This window comes from Megascapheus bottae, chromosome 11 (genome assembly GCF_031878675.1).
Source record: "Megascapheus bottae isolate mThoBot1 chromosome 11, mThoBot2.hap1, whole genome shotgun sequence".
Classification (NCBI taxonomy): domain Eukaryota; kingdom Metazoa; phylum Chordata; class Mammalia; order Rodentia; family Geomyidae; genus Megascapheus; species Megascapheus bottae.
This window is the reverse complement of record NC_143519.1, coordinates 59,131,410-59,142,509: the sequence shown is the minus strand read 5'-3', so window position 1 is coordinate 59,142,509 and position 11,100 is coordinate 59,131,410. Positions and strand designations below refer to the sequence as shown.

The following is an 11,100-nucleotide window of genomic DNA, read 5'->3' as shown; positions in this document are numbered from 1 at the left end:
GTTGAGCTAGAGATGTAGCTCACCTGGTAAAGTGCCAGTTATGAAGAGTTCAAGCCTACTGAGCACCAGGCCACTGAGTTTAAGCCCCAGGATGGGCAAACAATGAAAGGGCAATAGTGAGAAAGATGCCTGAAAATGCAATAGGGCAATGCAAGATGCAATAGGGCAGTGCTGTACCACTTCACATCTCCAGCTCAGGCTGTTTTGGTTCTTAGTTAGAGCTAAGAAGCAAAGGATTTCCTGCCAGGGCTGGCTTTGAAACACCATTCTCAAATCGCAGCCCGTATCTAGAAATACAGACAGGTGCCAGTCTTCAGTGTCAGGTAGATGTTTTGTAGTTGTTGGATTTTTTTAGAGTGCATATGTTGGGTGTCATGCCAAACTGCTTGTGAGATAAAAGGATATGATGAACAGCATTTCCTTCAAAGTAATCCTGGTTGAGGAAAGAAGAGTAGGAAGGGTGACCCAGGGTTTGAGAAGAGTGGGGAAGGAATAAACAAAGCATGACTCTAGGTTGGGATGATGATTGCAGAATACACTGTATGGTTCCATCTTTGTGTGTTAGAATTTGGATATGAAATGTGCACTTAAAAGGCTCATAGGTGGAAGGCTTGATCCCCAGTATACCAGCAGCGTTCAGAGGTGGGTATGGGGAAGTAATTATATTATGAGGCTTTTGACTTTATCCACAGATTCATTCGTTGAGGGCTTCCTAAATTTAAAGCATTAGTAGGAGGTGGGGAAAATGTTAGGAGTTGGGGCCTCATGAGACCAAAGAAGTCACTGGAAGGATGGATCATGTTGCTAACCCTTCCTTCTCCTCAGCTTCCTGGGAACCTTGAGGTGAGCAATCCTTCTGCACAGTACCCGCCTCCTTGACATGATTGTTCAGTGTCAGTGTAGGCCCAAAGCAATGGGATCAAGTGGCCATAAAGTAAAGTCTGAAACTGTGAGCCCAAATGAATCTTTCCCAACTTTAAGTTCTTTGGTCAGGTATTTTTTTATAGTGACCAACACTCCAATCCAATATAATTGGGATTTTTCATATTTTCATAGTAAAGTATTATCAGAGGAAAATAGGACAACAGTAGATAGTTTAAAAAATGTTAAGAATATGGAATGAGAGAAAGTATATGATAATGTCTGCTGGAACAAGATTTGTAAAATTCTTATTTTCCTAGTTTATTTTGTTTTTTTCTTTCATACTCCCACTATCTCTTTGTGCCTTTATCTCTCGTTCTTGGTCTGAGGATCTCTCATTCTTTCTCTTCTCTTAACTCTTTTTTCCCCTATACTGGGGTCACCAGCAAACAATCCTGGCAGTGTTCTAAAGACCTTGAATTGCTCATTGCCTTAGCAAAAACTGGTGAAAGATCCAATCTCTCTTTCTAGGGAAATCAATGGCTAGTAGATCATCTACTAGCCAGAGATCATGTTCAGGCATCAGAAAACCTCAGACATTTGACCTTCCTTTTTGGGAGGGGACTCAATTCCAGAAGCTGTAGGGAATAAAGAATACAAAATGGAATGTGTGATGCTCTGATGAGAACCAAGCCAATTAGCCTATGAGGCTACAGATGTGGGCCTCTAAAGATCAGGAAATGGTTAGGAGTCACAAGTCCTCTGCCATCATTGATTGTTAAAGAAGGGTTACAGATGCGACCAGGCTAAATGTGCCACTAACATCTCCCCATAAATAACTTTTTGTGACAAGAGAAACTTACTTGGGAAGGCATTTCCACTCCTTGAAATTTATTGCTGAAACTCATGTCAGTTTTTCGTTCTCCAAAGTAATTCAGGTTGTCCTACAGAAAAGGAGTTAATACAATCACAGTGCTTATCGGTCCTCTTTGGACAGAGCTACTTATGAACTTTCTTAGTTCCTAGCTTTTTAAGTAGCTAAGATTACAGGCACGAGTCTACGATGCCCACATTTCCTTTGATTCTTTTAAAAATTATTTTATTATTTTTTTGAAAGGTCTTTCTAGCTCCTTTGCCAAATTACTGATTAACTCATTAGTTTTGGGGAGATGTTAATTTTTGAGCTTCTTGTATATTTTGGATATTAGGACTCTGTCAGATGTATTGTTGGTAAAGATCTACCAGTCTGTTGGCTGTCTTTTTAGTTTAGCACCTATGTTCTTTGCTGTGCAGAAAATTTTTATTTTGATATAATCACATTTGTCAAGTCTCTCCTATTTCTGTGGCCTTGCCACTATTTCCAAAAAGTTCCTGCCTATGCCTATCAGTTCTAATATTTCTCCTACTCCAACTTGCAATAGTTTCAATGTTTCAGGCCTGACTTTGAGGTCTTTAAATACATTTGAGTTGATATTGGTGCATGGTGATAAACAAGGATCCAATTTTAATTTTCTACATATGGAAGTCCTAATACCAATTATTGAAAAGACTATATTTTTCCATCACACATTTTTATTGTGCCTAATTTCTTTTATATATATATATATATATATATATATATATATATATATATTCAGATGCTGGAGGTGATGTGGCCAGGAGGGATGACTATTACACAGTTGGTGGGAGTGCAAACTCGTTCAACCACTATGGAAAGCAGTATGGCAGCTCCTCAAAAGACTAAACATAGAAAAGTTTCCCTATGACCCAGCAATTCCACTACTTGGCATTTACCCAACCGTCCAGAAACAAGGACATACTAAAGCCACTAGCACAACGATGTTCATTGCAGCACTATTTACCATAGGAAAGATATGGAACCAACTCTGATACCCTTCAATTGATGAGTGGATCAACAAGATGCGGTATTTTTACACAATGGAATTCTATGCTGCTGTCAGAAAGAATGACATCTCTCCATTTGGAAGGAAATGGAAAGACTTAGAAAAAATCATATTAAGTGAAGTAAGTCAGACTCAAAGGAACATATGCTCAATGGTTTCCCCCATTTGTCATAATCAGTAGAAACCTTGGGCTCTCCTAGCAGATACTTGTAATAGAGCAAAACCTAGATACATAAGGTCATACAGTATGAAACTAAATGAAAGGTCCTCTAGGAAATAGAAAGAAAACCCATAAAATGAGTGATTGTTGTCCTTAATGTACTATGTTATCTCCCATTTCTTTTGCTGTCCCTTGGTTATCTCATATTTTTACAGTATTTCACTTTGTTATCTGATATATTGTATATATGCGTATTTGGTTATTTGAAATTGGATAGGAAAGGGGCAAAAACAAGATGAGGGTGGGAGTGGGGGGAGGGAAATGGGGACCAAGACTTGAGAAAGGGTATCAATGTATGTGAAGTAATGCACCTTCCATCTGGTGAAAGTAATGTAACCCTCCTATTAATTACAATAAAAAATATTTTTTGAAACTCATTATAAAGGTGTTGTACAGAGAGGCTACAATTACATATGTCAGTTAATGAGGATACAGCTTTTTAGAAAACGTTGATTCTTATTTCTTAAATACAGAATTACAAAGTCATCTGTATATCCTACAACATGAAAGAAATGGTAGGAAGGAAGTAGTGGGTTGAGATGGAGGGAGGAGAATGATGAACGCGTGACCTTACTCACAATGCACTGAATTCTCAAACTGCGTTTTGAATTGCAACTACTTTCAGATAGTAAAAAAATACCTTAAAATGCTGTTCTTCTTAGTAATTCTGAATTTGGACATTCCCTCGCATTTGTGTCTCACTGCTCTCACTATAGGCTTGGCCCAGAACAAGAATACAAGGGTACAAGTCCAGTAAATAACTGCATATTAAACAAGGCTGCATTAATCCAGGCTTTCACTTTCACTTAATCACCATGAGCTAAGCATTTCCTTAATATTTTACCATGAATGCTTCAGAACTAGCAAATTCAATACATGTAAAAGACTAAGTATGAAAACCTTTTTCCTACCTTTGCGGTTAAAAATGTGCCAGTGGCAACAAGTAGAATAGATATCATTGTTCCTGTTCATCCTAGAACACAGCAGAAATGAGTTCAAGAAATATTTGTTCCAGTGTAAAAATACACTCATAAATACTCATTTGGTATTGGTACTGTTTCTTCTGAAGTGTTGCTGTCTCAAAATTTCCAACTGAGAAATAGTAAGACTTTATTTTTCATTAATCTAACAAAAAGAATAAATAGGGCCATGCACGCTCGTCCTCATGTATAATTTCAGATTCCCAGGTGGGAAGATCAGGATGGTTATGATTCCAACCAGCTCAGGCAAAATAAGCTGGACCCCATGCTCAACGAGCAAGGTGGGCCAGTGCTTCACATCTATAACCCTCATTGTGTGGGAGACATAGAAGAGGGTTTCAGACTGATACCAGCTCAGGAAAATGTAGGATACTTTATCTACAAAAAGCATTGAAGCAAAACAGAGCTGAGCATATACCTGAAGTGGGAGAATGCTGGCCAAGCATGTGCCAGGTGCTGAGTGCAAATGCAAGCAGGAACCCACATTACCAACTAGGACTTGTAGTCCCTATGTAATTGTATTATTTGAATTGATTGTGAACATTTGCAAAAATAAGAATGTAGAGAGACAAGCATAATGAATATGCATATTTCTATTCCTCAGATTATGTAATTCTAAGTATTTTGCTGTAGTGTTCTTGCTTACTTTCTACCTCAGCTTGCATGCCTGCTTTTCTCTCTTCTCCCTCTCTCTTTGCCTCTGCCTGCCTGTGTGTGTGTGTATGTGTGTGTGTGTGTGTGTGTGTGTGTGTGTGATAGTGTTTTGTAGCAAATACTTTGACAATTATAGCAAATCCTTGACTTCTTCCTGCTTCAAATCACTCATCCTCTAAATCTCTTCTGATACCTTCCACTTATATCTTAGTTTTGTCCTACAAAATTTAAGTTTGAAAATATGTTCTTTCCTCTTTCTATATTCATCCTTATAATCTAATTTTTAACATACCCTTTCACCTGAAAAGGACACAATTTTCATCTATTCGTTAAACATTTTTTCAACTGGAAGAAGAACAGTTTTATTATCTTCATGTACAGAGAAATCAACATTGCCCACGTAACCCAGCTTAGTAGCCAGTTCCTTAGCCTTTGCCTTTTCCAGCTTGCCAATTTGAGTCACAGATTTTGGACTGAGGACGTTGCCTTCCCAGTGAGGATGGATCTCATCATGAGTATATGTGAGTATATGCCTGGGTGAAACTTTCACATAGTCAAACACAAAGTATTTTAAATGCCAAGTGAGAAGTAATTCATGTTGAGGCCTAGTTCTCAGAAGATATGCAACTGGCTAATTGATACATAAAGAAATGTTCAACTTCTTTAATCATAAAGAAAATACAAATAGAATCCACGCTGATTTCATCAGACCAAGACAGAATGGAAGTCATAAGAAAACAACAGCAAAGGCAGGAAAGATGGAGCAGAAAGATGAGAATGAACTATATTAGCATACTGTTGGTTGGGTTTTTTTTTTGCCAGTCCTGGGCTTAAGCTCAGGGCCAGAGGACTGTCCTTGGAGTTTTCTCAAGGCTAGAATTCTACCACTTGAGCCTCAGCACCACTTCTGGCTTTTTCTAAGTAGTGGTACCAAGAAATCGAACCCGAGTCTCTGTGCATGCTAGGCAAGCACTCCTCCACTAGCCAAACTCCAGACCCTGTTGTTTGGGTTTGAAATTAGTATATCCACTACAGAAATCAGTATGGAGTGTCTTGTTCAAAACACTAATCTTGGATTTACTTGTAAGTTTTATAGGTCTCATAAATTACAAGGTAACTTCTCATTTTATAGAATATCTTTTTTGTGATTTTGGATATGGTGAGCTGTGTGTGTGTGTGTGTGTGTGTGTGTGTGTGTGTGTGTGTGTGTGTGTTTCATACGGTTTATTATGGAAAAATCTTAAACCAACAATTTAATGGTACAACTTAAGATGCTGGAAAAAGAGTACTAAACCTAAGCAAAATCTAGTAGAAGGAAACAAATTATTAAAATTAAAGCAGAATCAAATGAATTAAGAATCCAAAAAAAAAACCCAGAATCAACAAAACAAGGAGTTAGTTCTTGGAAAAAATTAACAAACTGACAGACCCTTACCGAATCAGATCAAAAGAGTAAGGGAGAACACCCAAATAAGCAAAATCATAGACAAGAAGGGCAATATCACAGCAGAAATCACCAAGATTCACAGCATTCCATGGGATTACTTTTCAAACCTTCATGCCAACAAATTTGAGAATCTAGGGGAGATGGATGAATTTACAGGAAATATTGAAATAACCAAACTGAACCATGAAGATCTAAACCTACTAAAAAGACCCATTTCAAGCAATGAAATAGAAAAGGCAATAGGAGACCTCTCATCCAAGAAAAGCCCAGGACCTGAAGGATTCACAGCTGAAATGTATAAGGCCTTCAAAGAAGAGCTCACACCAATACTCCCCAAACTCTTCAATGAAGTTAAATTGAAGGCTCTCTACCAAACTCATTATATGAAACCAGCTTAACCCTCAAGCCAAAACGGGACAGGAACTCATCAAAGAAAGAGTACCAGAGACCCAGTTCTTTATTGAATATTGATGCAAAATCACTCAACAAAATATTAGCCGATCAACTTCCACAGCTCATCAAAAAATTATACACTGTGATCAAACAGGACTGATCACAGGGATCCAAAGCTGGTTCAATACATGCAAGTGGATTAATATAATTCATCACATCAAAAGTAGCAAGGACAACAATCACATGATCATCTAAATAGATGTAGACACAGTATTTGACACGATTCAACACCCCTTGATGCAAAAAGTTCTGGAGAAAGTAGGAATCATAGAACATTCTTCAGTATAATAAAGACTGTACACGACAACTCTACAACTAGCATTAAAGTAAATGGGGAAAAAGTAAAGCCATTTCCTCTGAAATCAGTAATGATACAAGGATGCCCACTTTTTCCACTCCTGTTCAATATACTATTAAAATTCCTAGCCAGTGCAATAAGGCAAAAGCCAAACATAAAGGAAGTTGAAATAAGGAAGGAGGAAGTGAAACTTTCTCTCTTTGCAGATGACATGATTCTTTTTTCCATACCTCTTTTATTGTAAATAATAGAAGGGTTACATAACATTCACCAGCTAGAAGGTGCATTACTTCACAAACGTTGATACTTTTCTCATGCCATAGTCCCCATTTCCCTCTCCCTCCCCCCTGCTCATATTGATTTCCTCCTTTCCCTATCCAATTTCAAATAACCAGTTAAGCATATACAAAATAAATCAGATAACAAGGCGAAACATTGTAATAATATGAGATAACCAAGGGACAGCAAAAGAGATAAGAGATAACATGGTACATTAAGGATAACAATCATTACATGGATTTTGTTTCTATATCCTGGAGGTGTTTACTAGATTTTGTTCTACTGTAAATCTCTGCTAGAAGAGCCCAAGGTTTCTACTGATTATGACCATATGAGCATATGATTATGACAAATGAGGGAAACTATTGAGCATATGTTCCTTTGAGTCTGGCTTACTTCACTTAATATGATTTTTTTCTAAGTCTTTCCATTTCCTTACAAGTGGGACAATGTCATGCTTTCTGATTGCAGCATAGAATTCCATTGTGTATGAAGACCACATCTTGTTGATCCACTCATCACCTGAGTGTCATCTAGGTTGGTTCCATATCTTTGCTATGGTAAATAGTGTTGCAATGAACATTGTTGTGCTAGTGGATTTAGTATGCCCTTGTTTCTGGACAATTGGGTAAATGCCAAGTAGTGGAATTGCTGGATCATGGGGTGATCTATGTTTAGTCTTTTGAGGAACTGCCAAACTGCTTTCCATAATGTTTGAACAAGTTTGCACTCCCAATAATAGTGTCGTAGTGATCCCTCCTGGCCACATCCCTTCCAGCATTGGTTGTTGTTAGATTTCTTGATCCTGGCCATTGTAACTGGAGTGAGGTGTAATCTTAGAATTGTTTTGATTTGCTTTTCTTTTATGAGCAGAGATGTGGAGCATTTCTTCATGTGTCTATAGGCCATTCTTATTTCTTCTTCAGAGAAGACTCTCTTTTAGTCTTTGGCCCAGCGTTTAATGGGATGGTTGTTTCTTTTTATATTAGTTTTGGAGTGATTCAATATTTTGAGCGGTTGATATATTTTAGTTATGAGGCATTTTGCAGATGACATGATTCTATACTTAAAGAATCCTCTAATCGCCATTCCTAAGTTACTTGAGCTGATTCAAAACTTTGGCAAAGTAGCAGTTTATCAAATTAACCCTCAAAAGCAATGGCTTTCTTGTAGAAGACCGAGGCAGAAATCTGGAAAGAAACACCTTTTGCAATAGCTTCAAGGAAAATAAAATACTTAGCAATTAACTAAAGATATAAAGGAGCTTTAGGATAAAACCTTTAAAATCCTGAAGAAGGAAATCAAACCAGAAATAAGGAAATGGAAAAATCTCCCATGCTTCTGAATTGGAAGAATGAACATCATGAAAATGGCAATCCTGTCAATGGCCATCCACAAATTCAGTGCCATACTCATCAATATCATGAACAATCACGAGGAACGAGAATGAAAATGAAACCTATCTCCCTCATCCCTCACCCAGTACCCAACAACTTCAAATTGCTAGAGATTTAACCATTATAGTGTCACTCAAAAAGAAATGGAACTGTTGTAACACTGCTTTGGGCAAATAATTTGTGAATAGAAGTACAAAAATTCAGGCAGTAAAGTAAAACAATAAATACATGACATTACATGAAAGCAAAATGCTTCTTCACAGAAAAGTAGATAATCATCTGAATTGAACAACAGTATAGACCCACTAGACTTAACAGACATCTGCATATTATTCCACCCAGAAACAAGAGAACATAAAATTTTTCAGCAATACCTGGAAATTTTTCTAAAATAGACCACATTTTAGGGCATAAAGCACACCTGTGCAGATTCAGAAACACTGAAATTATTCCCTGCATTCTCTCAGACCACAAGGGCATCAAATTGGAACTGAACACCAATCTCCACCAAAGAAAGCCCTATAACTCATAGAGATTGAAAAACACATTGTTGAATCATGACTGTGTCATGGATTTCAGAACAGAAATTCAACAGTGTATGGAAATTTACAAAAAGGAGCACATGAACTACCAGCACCTTTGGGACAGAGCAAAGGCAGTACTCAGAGGAAAATTTATAGCTCTGAGTGCCTACATTAACAAATTGGAAAAATCACAAACTAATGATTTAATGGTTCACATTAAGCTCCTAGAAAAAGAACAACATGACTGGTGGGAGTGCAAAGGGAAATGGGGACCAAGACACGAGAAAGGGTATCAATGTTTGTGAAGTAATGCACCTTCTATCTGGTGAATATAATGTAACACTTGTATTAATTACAATTGCAATAAAAATATATGGAAAAAAGAACAAATCCCAATTCCAGTAGAAGGAAGCAAATTATTGAAGTCAAAGCAGAATTAAATGAATTGGAGTCCAAAAAAACCATGGGAAGAATCATCAAAACAAGGAGTTGGTCCTTTGAAAAAAAGAATAGGTCCTTACAAAACCTTACCAAAAAAAAAAAAAGAAGAGAGCGCATCCCTTCCCCACACTCCCCCCAAAAAACATGGACAGGTATGGAAATATCACAGCAGAAATTACCAAGATACAGAACATCATAAAGGAATACGTTTCCAACTTTATGCTAACAAATTTGAGGATCTAGAAGAGATGGATGAATTTCTAGCCAATATTAACATAACAACCAAGCAGAACCAAGAAGAACTAATCCATCTAAACAGACCTATTTCAAGTCCTGAAATAGAAATGGCAATAAAAGACCTCCCAACCAAGAAAACTCCAGGGCCAGATGAATTCACAGCTGAATCCTATCAGGCCATCAGAGGAGAGCCCACACCAATACTTCTCAAGCTCTTCAATGAAATTGAAAGTGAACACTCTTCTACCAAACTCATTGTACAAAGCTACCATAACCAAAACCAGTTAGGGACTCATCAAAGAAAGAGAACTATAGACTCATCTCTTTGATGAATATTGATGCAAAACTGCTCAACAAATACTGGCCAACCATCTTCAGCAACTCCTCAAAAAATTATACACTATGAAAAAAATTATACACTATGACCAAACAGGATTCATCACAGGGTTGCAAAGCTGGTTCAATAGATACAAGTCAATAAGATTCAACACATCAACAGGAGCAAGGACAAGAATCACATGATTATCTCAACAGATGCAGAAAAGGCATTTGACAAGACATAACACCCCTTTATGCTGAAAGCTCTGGAGAAACTAGGAATCCATGGAACAATCCTCAATATAATAAAGGCTGTGTATGACAAACCCACAGCTAATATTATACTTAGTGGTGAAAAGCTAAAGCCATTTCCACTAAATTCAGGAAGGAGACAAGGATGCCCAATCTCTCCACTTCTCTTTAACATAGTATTAGGATTCCTAGCCAGGGTTTTTCATTTGTTCTTCCCTCCCCTTCTCTATTTTCCTTGTACTATTCTTTGCTTCTTTCATCCTTTAAACACAATCTTCATATGTTAGCAATGATGAATCTATAGGAATTCCTTACCTGAGGAATAGCAGTAGGTATCTTCTACAGTCCTTCAATATTTATTTTCAACTATATTTTTACAAAGGAGACAGAAAGGAAAGAATCATTACCTTTTCCAACTTTGCAGTGAATTACGATGATGTTGTGAGGATCCTTGGATAACCAGGCAATGACTTCTTTAGAGAATGAAACCATCTCTCTGCTTTCACAAAGATTTTTAGTTAATTAAAATTCATTCCCAGATTTCAAGCCCAGTGAATTTAGTGCTTTTCTGACCATCAGTGTGGCATCAGACTTACTCAAGAGTGGGGACATTGTGATCATCTATCATTATTCTATGTACTCGGTGATGAAAATACTTGGGGTCATAAGACCATTCGCCTGGAAGAAATGAGATATGTGTCAGAGCTGTATGCCTACTGACATGAACGTCAGGAACGAAGTTTAAATTTTCTCTTAGGAATTCTTATCACCTTTACATTGTTCTAAAAGGATTTTTAACATCACCAGCACAAAGTTCCCTGAGAGGAACGCAGCA

The 11,100-nt window shown here is 37.4% G+C and overlaps 1 long non-coding RNA gene across 2 annotated transcripts; it reads right to left on the bottom strand.

Annotated features, from left to right (window-relative positions):
* Window positions 1–1,724: 1,724 nt before the first annotated feature.
* On the bottom strand, window positions 1,725–11,100 carry LOC150057182 (uncharacterized). Of its 2 annotated transcripts, none has more exons than XR_016537053.1 (3): window positions 10,862–11,100; window positions 10,673–10,764; window positions 1,725–1,805 (listed from the first exon to the last, which is right to left on the bottom strand). It is a non-coding gene; the product is annotated as an uncharacterized LOC150057182 (long non-coding RNA). The 2 variants fall into 2 exon arrangements; XR_016537054.1 differs by having other exon boundaries at window positions 10,673–10,761.